This window comes from Scyliorhinus canicula, chromosome 20 (assembly GCF_902713615.1).
Source record: "Scyliorhinus canicula chromosome 20, sScyCan1.1, whole genome shotgun sequence".
Taxonomy (NCBI): Eukaryota; Metazoa; Chordata; class Chondrichthyes; order Carcharhiniformes; family Scyliorhinidae; genus Scyliorhinus; species Scyliorhinus canicula.
The window spans coordinates 43,552,035-43,566,765 of record NC_052165.1 but is presented as its reverse complement, the minus strand read 5'-3'; positions in this window follow the sequence as shown (position 1 = coordinate 43,566,765).

Below are 14,731 nucleotides of genomic sequence, written 5' to 3'. Positions count from 1 at the left end.
TAAATCATGTGAGTGGAGGGACGGATTTCGATGAAATAATAAACGGGCTACCCTCGATTTGTGAGCTGTGCGATGGATTACACTGTATAGTATACAGAGCTGTTCCAATCTGGCAGTAATCTCACCAGCAAGAAATTGGAGATGTGATGTTAACTGGAAAATGGAGTCAGCTCAATAACACACATTCTGTCTGTCTCACACACTCTCTCACACAGTCTGTCTCACCCCCCTCTAATACAGTCTCACACCCCCTCTCACAGTCTGTCTCACACCCCCTCTCACACAATCTGTCTCACATCCCCTCTGATACAGTCTCACACCTCCTCTCACACACAGTCTCACATCCCCTCTCTCACACACACTGTCTCACATCCTCTCTCTCACACACTGCCTCATACTCCCTCTCTCACACACTGTCTGTGTCATCCCCCCTAACACAATCTCACACCCACTCTCACACACACTGTTTCACATCCCCGTCACACACACTGTCTCATCCCCTCTCACACACACTGTCTGTCTCACATCCCCTCTCTCACACACTGCCTCATACTCCCTCTCACACACTGTCTGTGTCATCCCCCCTAACACAGTCTCACACCCACTCTCACACACACACTGTCTCACATCCCCTGTCACACACACTATCTCATCCCCTCTCTCTCACACAAAATGTCTGTCTCACACCCCCTCTAATACACTGTATCACACACAGTGTGCCTCACCCTCTCTCACACATTGTCTCACTTCCCCTCTCTCACACTGTCTCATACCTTCTCTCACGCACTGTCTCACATTCTCTGTCTCACAGACTGTCTCACATTCCCTCTCTCACACACCTTCTGCTTCACATCCCCTCTCACAGGCAATGTGTCTCACCCCCCCCCCCCCACACAAACTGTCTCACATCCCCTGTCTCACACACTGTCTCATACTCCCTCTCACACGCACTTTCTGTCTCACATTCCCTCTCTCATACACTGTCTGTCTCATACTCTCCTCTCACATGCACTGTCCCTTACACATGCACACAACCACTATCGCACACCCTTACACATCCTGTCTGTTGTTAGGCAAATAAAGATAATTTTAAGGGATTGGTGTTTGTATTGATAAAAATGTGGGCTAATGAGACCATTGTAGTTTAAGGTGTACTTTGCAATCTGTGTTAATCATAAAATATGTGTGTAATGTTAACATAAAGGCAGGGAGTAAAGGAGTACTGGATCATATTTCAATTTATTCATGTTTAATAAATGTCCGTTTTGGGCAACATAGTGGCACTGTGGGTATATCCTCTTGCCTCACAGCGCCGAGGTCGCAGGTTCGATCCCGGCTCTGGGTCACTGTCCGTGTGGAGTTTGCACATTCTCTCCGTGTCTGCGTGGGTTTCGCCCCCACAACCCAAAGATGTGCCGGCTAGGTGGATTGGCCACTCTAAATTGCCCCTTAGTTGGAAAAAATGAATTGGGTACTCTAAACTTACTAAAAAAAAAAAATGTCTGTTTTCTTGTTGTGAAAACTAATTAGTGGTCTTGTGACTCTGTTCCTCCATGTTTTATTTAAAAAAGTACAAGTAAAGGAGAGAGAATTTCAGTTTAAAATACTGGCAGTTAAAAAAGGGACACGAGCAGGTTGAGGATGGAAGTAGTTCTAGACATGAACCTATTGGGGAAATGTTTAAATTTATACAAGCTCTTCCAAATATTTTGGGAAAAAGATGTGGAAGCATTTGTTAATCAAGTTTTGCAATAAACTCAATCTCAAACTATCACTGGACCCGTCTCTTATTAGAAAATAAGAGATACTACAAAGAGGTATCTGTAGATTATGATGTAGTAAAGAAAGCTACCCTTAATGCGTATGACTTGGTTCCTCAGGTGTAAAGTCAGACATTTTTGAATGCAAGAAAACAGATGGGACAAACTCATAATGAATTTGAGAGAGTGAAGCAAAATTATTTTGACTGTTGGACATGGGCGTTAAAGATAGAGAGAACATATGAAGCCCTTAGAAAATAATTTGTTTTAGAAGAATTTAATGATTCTCTTTCTTTTGTTATTAGTATGTTGAGGAACCAAAAAGTTAAAACTGCTAGACAGGCAGCAACGTTATCTGATGATGATGAACTGGTCCATACAACAAAACCTTTTTTCCGTAATCCTTTTAAACATGAGAAAGAATAGAAGGATAGAAAGTGTGAAGGAGAAAATAAAACAAATAGTCAAGGAAGATATGGAGCAGGGAATGGTCAGGAAATTTCACCTCAGATCAAAAGGGAAGATCCTGAGGGCAGAACTGACATTCGGAGGCAATTTTCTTTGAAACAAAGTGGGGCATATTAGGGTACATTGTTAGAAATTAAATGGTTGACCAGTTGCAGTAGTAGGAAAGGAAGCATCTGGAAGGGGAATGGCTACTAAAAATTTAGCAGTGGAGCAGGTGAAACATGCTCCTTCATTATCAATGAGAAATGGGCATGGATCTCAAGGTAGTCCAGAGCAATATTTGAGTACTGGCAAAGGAATTCAGGTTATTGTAAGTTCTCACTGTTTTGTATCAAAGGGAGACATATTCCCTTAATTAACTAACAAAATAAGTAAACAAGTTAAATTCTTAAGAGATAAAGGAGTAGATCAATCATTGATCTAGCAATTTCTATTCCAGTAAGTATTATGTAGGAAAAAGTGGGCAGCATGGTAGCATAGTGGTTAGCACAATTGCTTCACAGCTCCAGGGTCCCAGGTTCGATTCCCGGCTTGGGTCACTGTCTGTGCGGAGTCTGCACGTTCTCCCCGTGTGTGCGTGGGTTTCCTCCGGGTGCTCCGGTTTCCTCCTACAGTCCAAAGATGTGCAGGTTAGATGGATTGGCCTTGCTAAATTGTCCTTAATGTCCAAAATTGCCCTCAGTGTTGGGTGGGGTTACTGAGTTATGGGGATAGGGTGGAGGTGGGGGGTTGGGTAGGGTTCTCTTTCCAAGAGCTGGTGCAGACTCGATGGGCCGAATGGCCTCCTTCTGCACTGTAAATTCTATGAAATTATTAATAGGGGATATTAATAGAGGGGTTTAACCTGTTATGTAAATGTAATTGTTACAGTAGGAATTATTCCTAAAATATTTTCTAGAGGAATAGATTTCATCCTAGGTATTAATTTGGCTTCTGGAGACCGTAATGTCATAATAACTATATTGCTGCAGGCAGTTGATCATGGTGATCTTAATAAACCTTTGAAAACTACTGTGGAGGAAAATGAGACACCTTTTGCAGATAACAAGCAATTGAAGGAAAACCTGATTGACACAAAATAAAATCAACTTTCATGTATGAAAGCATAGTTTGTGATTTAAAAATAGGGAACCAATGAGAAAAAATTAGCATCAGTCAGGGAAAGTGAAACATTTGATTGAGGACTTGACCTGTCTGAAGAATAAAATTGAAAAAGCAAACTTGGCAACGGTTGATCTTCGGTTTCAATCTCGTGAACTTCAAGCATCAGAGGTATTGGGGCAAGAAAAGGAGGTTCAAGTAAAGCAGAGTAATTGGTTGAACAGAGAATTTAAAAAAAAGCTGACAAACTGTTCGAACTTTGCCGTGAGAAGAACAATGATATTAGCAAACTTCAAAGTAAAATGGAGGAAATGAAGAAGCAGGTGGGTGATATGGAGTATCACAATTCAAAAGTTGTTCCTGTGAATAAAAACTCATTGTGCAAAACTGGAACAGTTTAAAACAACTGTAGTACCAGCAAATTGGAAATTGCAAATTGGCAATTAGAAGTTCTGACATTGTAAAATGATCTTTCTGAGTCAATGACCGGTGACACGATTATAAAATTGCATGTCAGTGATACTACAGCAGATGTAGTCGTTGGAAGAAAGACAAGTGAATAACTTGCCGAAGACAATTCAAACTCTACTGAGAACTGGACTGAGATAGTTCAGAAATTGGACAAAACAGTTGAAGGGTTAGAATGACCTCTGAAACTTCAGAGAGGAAGTGATTGGCATGGCTCAAAAAGAATTGAAAAGAACTTGGGCGAGATTCTCCCCTACCTGGCGGGGCGGGCTGTACCGGCGCCGAGGAGTGGCGTGAACCACTCCAGCATCAGGTCGTCTGGAAGGTGCGGAATCCTCCGCACTTTCAGGGGCTAGTCCGGCGCCGGCAGGGTAGGTGCCACGCCTGCCGGCGCCGAAGGGCCTCCGCCGGCAGGTGCGAGTTGCCGCATGTGCGGGAGCGCCACATGTGCTGGCGTCACCCCAGCGCATGCACAGGGGGTTTTTCTCCGTGCCGGCCATGGCAGACTGTTACACCGGCCGGCGCAGAGGGAAAGAGTGCCCCCACAGCACAGGCCCGCCCGCGGATCGGTGGGCCCCGATCATGGGCCAGGCCACCATGGGGGCCCCCCTCTAGGGCCAGATCCTCCACACTCCCACGAGGATCGCGCAGGCTGCCCGCAGAACCAGGTCCTGCCGGTACAGACCTGGTGTATTTTACGCCGGCGGGACCCGCCGATAATGGGCAGCCACTCGGCCCATCAAGGGCCAGAGAATCACCGAGGGGGCCCCGGCGCAGCGCGATTCCCGCCCCGCCGCAAAACCGGCGCCGGAGAATCCGGCAGCAGGCGGCAGGGCGGGATTCACGCCACACCCCCCGGCAATTCAGCGCCCCGGCAGGGGGGTCGGAGAATCCCGCCCCATGTTTGAAATGGGACTGGGATGAACATCAAGATCGCTAAAAGTTCAAAGAACAAACAAAGTGAGAGTAGGTAGAGTGAGCATTAGAAGCATCTTAACAGCATTCTTGAAATAGGGAAAAGAGATTTTGACAAGAGAAGAAATGAGATGTCAATGCACAAAAATGACATTTTGACTCTGTTAAATTGAAATGCAAATTTTCCAGATGTGCATTTGGAAAGTGAGCTTGAGAATCAAACTATGCCCACAAGTAACCAAAATGATAATTTCATTGTAGACGTAAATTATTCTTTTCCGAGTTGAAAACTGTCAATCAGAAGAAATAGAAACACAATACTTCAGTATTATAATGTTACCATGTATAGATTCTGGTGATGATGTTGAAGTTATTGTCTTTGTTTTCATTAATTGCCATTGTAATGATATATTATGACATATGTCATTCTGAACTAAGTAAACTGTACTTATATGATGTGATAAGTTATATGGTTAGATATTTGTCATGTTAAGTTTGTGTAAAGTGGATGTAACACCAATATAAAGAAATCACTAGATTATGAAGATTTCTTTCTTTCAAAGGCAGAGGTGTTAGGAAAACAAAAGTAGTTTTAAGGGATTTATATTAGTAAACATTAGAAATAAGGTATTGTTTTAAATTAGTTTAATTTAATGTTTCTGTGCCCAGAAGAGTTAAACTTGTAGTTAGATTCATGCTGGACAAAGGTCTTTGTATGTGTGGGGTTGGTTAAGTTCCAACTGTGTTTCTATTGTGCTTAGAGAGGGTTACAATGTGAAGAGTAAATAAACCAGCAGTAGTTGATTATCAAGGGCTTTGTGAGGTAGAGAAGATTTTAAGTTTTAGTTTCGCTAATTTGATTGCAGTTGCAGATTGCTCGTGAGAGAGAAGGCAGGATTCCAGTTCTGCTGGCATCAGTTGGTTTTAGAAGGCTAAAGAGGGAATATCTCTCTCTCTCTCACACACACACACACGCTATCCCTCACATACTCACACTCACACACTATCCCTCACATACACACACTCACACACTATCCCTCACATACACACACTCACACACTGTCCCTCACATACACACACTCACACACTATCCCTCACATACACACACTCACACTATCCCTCACATACACACACTCACACACTATCCCTCACATACACACACTCACACACTATTCCTCACATACACACACTCACACACTATCACTCACATACACACACTCACACACTATCCCTCACATACACATACTTTCTCTCACACACACACGCACCCACACACTGTCCCTCAAACTCCCACACAAACACACCCTTCCCTTTACATATACCCTCACACACAGACACTCATACACACACTGTCCCTCACATACAAACAACCTCAGACATATACCAATACACATTGTCCCTCATATTCACCCTCACACACACACACATGCTGGGGCGAATTTTCCGCCAGCGGGATTCTCCGTTCTGCCGGCAGTGCACCCCACCCACAGCGGTGTAGGGTACCTACAATGGGAAATCCCATTGACTAGTGGCAGGAACAGAGAATCCTGTTGCAGCGACGCCATGCGGCCGAGAAACACACAGCTGGGGAGGCGGAGAATTCACCCTCCTGCCTCTCTCACACACACTGACATATACCCCCGGCCACGCACATACATCCCCTGACAAATACCCGCACTTAGAATTCTGCACCTCCCCAGCTGTGTGTTCCTCGGCCGCATGGTGTAGCTGCAACAGGATTCTCCGGTCCTGCCACTTAGATATATCCCTCTCACATATGCATTCCCCCCACACATACACAGAACATAGAACATCACAGCCCAGTACAGGCCCTTCGGCCCTCGATGTTGCGCCGAGCTGTGAAACCCCTCTAAAGCCCATCTACACTATTCCCTTATCATCCATATGTCTATCCAATGACCATTTGAATGCCCTTAGTGTTCGCGAGTCCACTACTGTTGCAGGCAGGGCATTCCACGCCCTTACTACTCTCTGAGTAAAGAACCTACCTCTGACACCTGTCCTGTATCTATCTCCCCTCAATTTAAAGCTATGTCCCCTCGTGCTAGACATCACCATCCGAGGAAAAAGGCTCTCACTGTCCACCCTATCTAATCCTCTGATCATCTTGTATGTCTCAATTAAGTCACCGTTAAACCTTCTTCTCTCTAACGAAAACAGCCTCAAGTCCCTCTGTCTTCCCTCATAAGATCTTCCCTCCATACCAGGCAACATTCTGGTAAATCTCCTCTGCACCCTTTCCAATGCTTCCACATCCTTCCTATAATGCGGCGACCAGAATTGCACACAATACTCCAAATGCGGCCGCACCAGAGTTTTGTACAGCTGCAACATGACCTCATGGCTCCGAAATTCAATCCCTCTACCAATAAAAGCTAACACATCGTACGCCTTCTTAACAACCCTCTCAACCTGGGTGGCAACTTTCAGAGATCTACATACCCCAATGCATTCCCACACATTTTCCCAGAAGCACTCACTTACATGCACATATATACACATACAAATATACACTTAGATACACTGACATGTACACTCACTTTGTGTACTCATATCTACAGACACCCCCGTCCAGTCTGTTGTAGAATACTGTGCTTTGTTTTGACAAATAGTTGCCTTTAGAGGAAAATCATGCAGCTGTTGTCCAAATATAGATACTCCCACCTAAAGCCCAAATAGATTTCAATCTCTCCCTGAACAATACCGTCCCTGGTGATCCATTGAACTGTCAGGGAATTTATAGGACACTTGTTTTTAGCCAGCAAGCGTAACCACTCTGGATCTTGCATTATTTTTAGGACTGCGAGTTAAAGACTCACACCAGCCTTCCTTTCTTCCTGATGCATGTGTTTGCCAGAGGTTTTTCTTTTTAAAAAAGCAGCATCTGAAAGACAGAGCGAAGGTTAGGATAAAATTTTCTAAAATGAAATTAGGTTTGTAAACCTGAACTGAAGTTAGGGAAATGTTGTAATGGCCTTGTTGCGCCTGATGGTGATGCAACATGGCCGTTTAATCTTGCGAGAGACCTCTCACAAGATTTACAATGCTCGGAACGCCTTGTGAGATCTAACGAGATTACCATATTTAAGTGAGTCATTCGACTTATTTCAATATGTCTACATTGTGTTGTCCCAAGGCCTGGGAACTAACGGACACCTTGCCATTGCACCATTTAGTACTGGTTCACACAAAGGTGCTCCAGGCATAACAGTACCTGGGGGGTCTCTCAGACCATTGGAGGCCCCCCAGATGGTCGGGCTCTGGGCAGGGTGATACCCTGACACTCCTGCTGACATACAGGAGGTGCCCGGGTCACACTGCCAGCCTGTCTGGGGACTGACAGGGTGCCAGGTTGTCTGTGCCAGGGATCGGGCCCTGGGTCCCCTGCGCTAAAGTGGTGTGACAGGGTGGGGTGAGCTGAGCTCATCAGTGCAGGAAATGAGATGTGCAGCCTCAGTGGAATGTTCCTCCCTGAGGCCAGAAAATGGCAGACTCCTGGTAGCTAGCGTTAAATGTGTGGAAAAAACATTTTGGGCACTTTTAGCTGGGTGTTTTTCGGCACCTGAAGGTTGGCACTGCCGAGGGTCAAATCCTGAGGAGGGCCATGCCCATAAAAGGGGATGTGAAATGGAGTGTGACCGGTGGGGGTGCGAAGGAGAGGCATAAAGGAGCTTCATAAAGGTTGAAGTGTTGGCTAGACCTTGGAGAAATTCCCCAGGGCCCCAAAAAGATGACTAAGATACAGGTCTGGATCTCACCCAAAATGCCAGTGGGAAACACTCCGCCAAACCTGCCCAAAATGACACTGAGGGTGCAATCTAACAGCCGCGTCGCACCCAGCGTGGATCCTTGTGTGCTGCTCAGCTTGTGGGAAAGGCTGCAGTTGGGATCTGCACCGGGAACGATCGGTTTCCGATCTAGCTGGTCCATCCCCATTGGCAGCTTCCGGATCCCACCAAGTCGTGGCAATTAACACCAATTGTAGGTAATCGCCATATCATTAATGTAACAGATGCCATATCTAACAGCCTCCCGAGATCTAACCAGCTCCCCAATGGGAGGTCACACGGGCACCATTTTGCACACTTAGATTAAGATGGGAAGCTGGCAAAATGGCTGCTGAGGGGTTTGGAGGTGGTGAGTAGTCATCTTTGAAATTGGGCATGCAGTCCGGGGTCTCTGGAGCTGCAGCCCCAGTCCTCGGGGGGCGGGCACAGAGTTGGGGGGGCCTGATCGGATGGCTGGGCACCATTGGTGAGGGGCTTAATGCCATGGGTTCTAAAGGCTAACCCCCGGATCGTGTATACCTATAAAAGAGGCAACTTCAGCTACTGCCCATCTGTCCCACCAAACGCCCCCAGGGCAAAGCCCTGTACATGGTAATATGATGAAGGTCATTCTAACTCCCTCTGACTATGAGCGGTTTCTGTCTGAAGACTATTGCTAATCAGGAATTGGTATTTTTAGTTTTCTGAACACTTCACAGCTTCCGAGTGGAATTCTGTAGGTACACGTGCCATGTCTTAGGTGAGTGTTATTGTCTAGCATCCTAATCAAACTATGAGGCCTGGGCACTTTGTCTGAACCCTGCAGGCTTCAACACCACAGAGGCAGCAGCCAACAATCAAACATCCTAGAACTGGGCTTCAGCACTGGGGATATCCCCGTGACCAGAAGCTGAGGGTGTGGATCGAGAAGGGAACCTGAACCCGGTCCAAATAATGTTCCCGCAAGAGGTCAGGGGTCCAGGGTCTGCGGTCCGGTATCCATGCCCCTGCTGTGGCCGTTTGTTTAATGTGCAGAGCAGGGTCCCCCAGCACAACTTGCTCATTAAGTGGCCACTGAGGGAAGGTGGGGAGCCGAAGGGAGGGGGTGGTTTGGGGGACTCGAGGATCCCGGGATGCAAGCTGTAACTGATCGTTGATCTCTTACCCTCTCCAATTCCTTACAGATATCACATTATGGATGGTATTGTGGACCCGGCAGCAGCTTCCCTCGCAGTGTTGTGGCAGTCCAGACGGCCAAACGCCCAATAAGGCACCGGCAGCAGCATCGACGCAGACTTGAGGCGTCAGCCAATGTGCCCATCTCACACCCTGAGGATCCGGCAGCCCATCAGACCAGGCAGGGATCCAGAGGTGGAGGCCAGCGATGGCCACGGTGTGCAGACATTTGAGGAGATGTTGGACATCATGTGTCGGAGGACACCCCGCCTCAACAAAGCGACAGTGCCATCTGTGCCATGTCCTTGTGGCTTTGACACCATGTGGAGGAGGATACCCGCTCCCGGTTGCAGTCAAGGTCACTGTAGCCCTGAACCTCTCTGCTTCGGGTTCATTCCAGGGCGTGAGCGGGGATTTGTGCTGCATTTCCCGATCTACACCCACAAGTGCATCTGTGAAGTCATGGATGCCCTGTAAACCCTGTAATCAGACTATATAAACTTAGAGCTGGACCACTCCCATTAAGATGCTCGGGCAGCAGAATTCTCTGCCATCGCCGGGTTGGCACAGGTCCAGGGGTTAATTGATGGCACACATGTCACCTTGCCCACACCAGGGCAACAGGGAGTGTCATTCATTAACATGTAGGGGTTCCACTCCCTGAGTGTTCAATCACCTCCGGATTATAAAATCATAGAATCATAGAATTTACTGTGCAGAAGGAGGCCATTGGGCCCATCGGGTCTGCACTGGCTCTTGGAAAGAGCTCCCTACTTAAGCCCACACCTCCACCCTATCCCTGTAACCAAATAACCCCACCTACCTTTTTTGGACACTTTAGCATGGCCAATCCACGTAACCTGAACATCTTCGGACTATGAGAGGAAACCGGAGCACCTGGAGGAAACCCACACAAATACGGGGAGAACGTGTTGACCCCGCGCAGACAGTGACCCAAGCCGGGAATCGAACCTGGGAGCAGTGAAGCGACAGTGCTAACCGCTGTGCTACCGTGCCGCCCTGGATCATGTACATGTGTGCGTGCTTCCCAGGGAGTCTGCACAGCAGCTACAAAATGGGACACTCGGAAATCATCGCCGTCTTTGAGGATCACGTCAGGATGACGGGCTGGCTCTTGGGGACAAGGGGTACCCACTAGGATCATAGCTAATGATGCCAGTAGAGAGGCCGGAGGCTGATGCAGAGACTCGGTTTAACAAGAGTCATGTTGCCACCCATACTGTCGTTGAGCCGTTCAAAGGATTGCTCAAAATGCGGTTCTGATGCTGCAACCGCTCTGGTGGTGCACTGCAATACACCCCAGAGGATATCCCACTTTTTCCTAGTCTGCTGTGCCCTCTACAATCTGGCACAGCAGCGGGGCAACGTGCTGGAGGTGGAGGAGGATGGTCATGAGGCTCATTTGAGGAGGAGGTTGAGGAGGAGCCAGACCTTGAGGGGATGGAGGATAAGCCCAGGGAGGATCCGTGGAAGCAGCCAGAGGATGGAGGACAGGCAGTGGCGAGGGTCTAGCATGCCCAGAGGAGCAGGAAGGCGTTCAGCCTTGCCCGTTTCACATAGCACGGGGCCTTGTCCAGCATCTCGTCCTCTTTCTTCCCCCCCGCCCCCACTTCCCACTGCACCTTCCCAGCCATTCCCCCAGCACTCACACATTCCTCCTTACCCCTTCCAACCATTCCCACTCCCTCTGGTGAATGTGATTCACATCGGATTATAATCTGTATATACATGTGTCTGTATTGTAAGTGCAGTTGCACTACCTGTCCTCCAGGGGGAGTAGCTCTGGGAATGCTCGAGTTGTATGGGGCTTCTCCCTTGGCTCTGCCCAGGACTCCTACCCCGGAAGCTCCTGTATAAAAGCTCAGGGCCACATGGTCAGCCGGCCAGTTCACCGAAAGTTCAATGACTAACCGGCTGGCTCTGTTGTGAGTATATTAAAACCGCTATTCTAATCCTACAAGCACGTGACGTAGAATTGTTGGTACCAACAATAATTTAATATACTCAGGAAACAGTCGAAGAAATGGAAGCAGCCCTCAAGCCCGGACGCCTAGAACGCGACCCACAGGATGCAGAGGCTAAGGAAATTTTTTCCCACTGGCTGAGATGTTTTAAAGCCTACCTGGCAGAAGCCAGCACCGCCGGAACAACGGAGGAACAAAAACTCAGCCTACTGCACACGAGAGTAAGCCACAGAATCTCCACACAGCTAAATCCGGCCGGTTCTTACACCGCAGCGCTGGCAATATTGGACAAAATGTACGTTAGGACCATTAACGAGGTTTATGCACGCCAAGTGTTTACGACTCGCCGTCAGTGGCTTACAGAAACGCTAGCCGAATTTGTACGGGAATTGAACAATCTTTCCAATGACTGTAATTATCAAGCCGTTACTGCGGCGGAACATTGTGAGCTTGCTGTGCGGGACGTTTACGTGGCGGGCCTTAGGTCTAACTATGTGCGCCAAAGACTGCTAGAAAAGGGGGCCCAGGACTTAGACACTACTGTGGAGGCTACCACTATGGAAGTTTCCTTCCGCAGCCTCACCTTGTTTCCCGTGGACCCCGCAACCTCATCGTGGACCCCCACCAACAGTCCCCCCCAAGCCTGTGCTGCACGGCCCCCCAGCTACCGCGCTGCCAAAGCCAGTTACTCTGCTGCCCCAGCCAGCTACTCGGCTGCTCCAGCCTGCCATTTCTGTGGCCAAAGCCAGCACCCACGGCAGCACTGCCCGGCCCGTAACGCGACCTGCAGCAACTGCGGGCGAAAAGGACACTATGCCAGGGTGTGTCTGGTGAAGAAAGCCCCAGCCTCTAACCCTCCCATGGCTCAAAGCACCCGTTCCCTGAATTCACAGGCCTGCAGGCCCCAAAATGCTGCAGCCTGTATGCTGACTCCGCCCCCACCCGGCATGTGCGACTCATGGGGGTGGCCATCTTGGCAATCCTCCTCCATGCGGCCGGCCATGTGCGACTCATGGGGGCAGCCATCTTGGCAATCCTCCTCCATGCGGCCGGCCATGTGCGACTCATGGGGGCGGCCATCTTGGGATCCATCCCCTTCAAACTCTGAAACTCACCTCGACGACTACGAACTCAGAGGGCAGTCATCACGGGGCTACCCCAGCTCAGCTGATCGAGCCGCCGACTACCTGCAACTCAGCGCAGTCACCCTGGATCAATCCCGCCCCAAGCACCTACGAAGTTCGATGGCAGAGGTCCAGATCAACGGGTACAGCACGCCATGCCTCTTTGATTCCGGGAGCACCGAGAGCTTTATACATCCAGAGCTGGTAAGACGCTGTTCGCTTTCTATTTTTCCGGTGAGCCAAACTATTGCCCTCGCTTCGGGCTCCCACTCAGTCCAAATCCAAGGACGCACCGTTGCTACGCTCACAATTCGAGGCGCTAGTTATTCTAAATTTAAACTTTATGTCCTGCCCGACCTCTGCGCGCCACTCTTATTAGGCCTGGATTTCCAGTGCAACCTCAAGAGCCTCACCCTCAGCTTCGGCGGGCCCCTGTCCCCACTCACAATCTGCAGCCTAGTCACGCTGCGCATCTCCCCCCCCTCCGCTCTTCGCCAATCTCACTCCAGATTGCAAGCCAGTAGCTACTCGCAGCAGGCGATACAGCCTACAGGATAGGGTCTTTATCCGATTGGAGGTCCGACGGCTGCTCAGTGAGGGGATCATAGAGGCCAGTAATAGTCCCTGGAGAGCTCAGGTGGTGGTCGTCAAGACCGGGGGAAAATTTTGCATAGTCGTCGACTATATCCAGACCATAAATCGCTTTACGCTCCTAGACACGTATCCCCTCCCCAGAATTGCAGACATGGTTAATCAGATCGCCCAATATCGGCTATTTTCCACGGTGGATCTGAAATCTGCATACCACCAGCTCCCAATCCGCACGGAGGACCGCCACTACACGGCATTCGAGGCCGATGGCCGCCTCTTCCACTTCCTCCGGGTTCCCTTCGGCGTCACTAATGGGGTTTCGGTGTTCCAACGAGCAATGGACCGAATGGTAGACCAGTACGGGCTGCGGGCCACGTTTCCGTATCTGGACAATGTTACCATCTGCGGCTAGACAGGGCCCACCTGGTCAAGGCTTCTAGGCCCTTTGAATGCCTTGCGATCGATTTCAAAGGGCCACTCCCCTCCACTAACAAGAACATTTATTTCCTCAACATCATCGACGAGTTCTCCCGATTCCCTTTTGCCATTCCATGCCCTGATATGACCTCCCACACAGTCATTAGGGCCCTGCATAGTGTCTTCACCCTGTTCGGTTTCCCCAGCTACGTGCACAGCGACCGGGGTTCGTCCTTTATGAGCGACGAGCTGCGTCAGTCGAGCAGGACTACCAGCTACAACCCCAGGGGGAACGGGCAGGTAGAGAGGGAGAACGCGACGGTCTGGAAGACAGTCCTACTGACCCTCCGATCTAGAAAACTCCAAGTTTCCCAATGGCAAGAAGTCCTCCCAGAGGCGCTCCACGCAATCAGATCCCTCCTCTGTACAGCTACAAATCAAACCCCTCACGAGCGACTCTTCATTTTTTCTAGGGGCACTACCACGGGAGTCTCACTTCCGGCGTGGCTGAGGACACCAGGCCCGGTCCTCCTGAGGAAGCACGTCAGGGGGCACAAAACTGACCCCCTTGTTGAAAAGGTGCACCTCCTCCATTCCAACCCCCAGTACGCATTCGTGGAGTTCCCGGACGGTCGCCAGGACACAGTATCCCTTCGGGACCTGGCACCCGCTGGATCCAGCCCCTCCCCCACCCCCGCTGAGGAACCCCTTACCCCGTTCCCTATGCTGCCGCCCCCCTCGCGCCCCCGATTCCGCAAGCTCACCCCACCGGTTCCACGAGCCAGCACCAGCCCGCCCCCAGCGCTCCCAGTCTCCGGTCGAGCCAGAGGTGTATGACGTTCGGACGGGACCCACCCCGGAGTCTGCCATCGTACCCCAGCTCTCAACACCCACCCAGCCACCGCAAGAGGCTGCAACCCCGGTGCTCCGCAGATCGA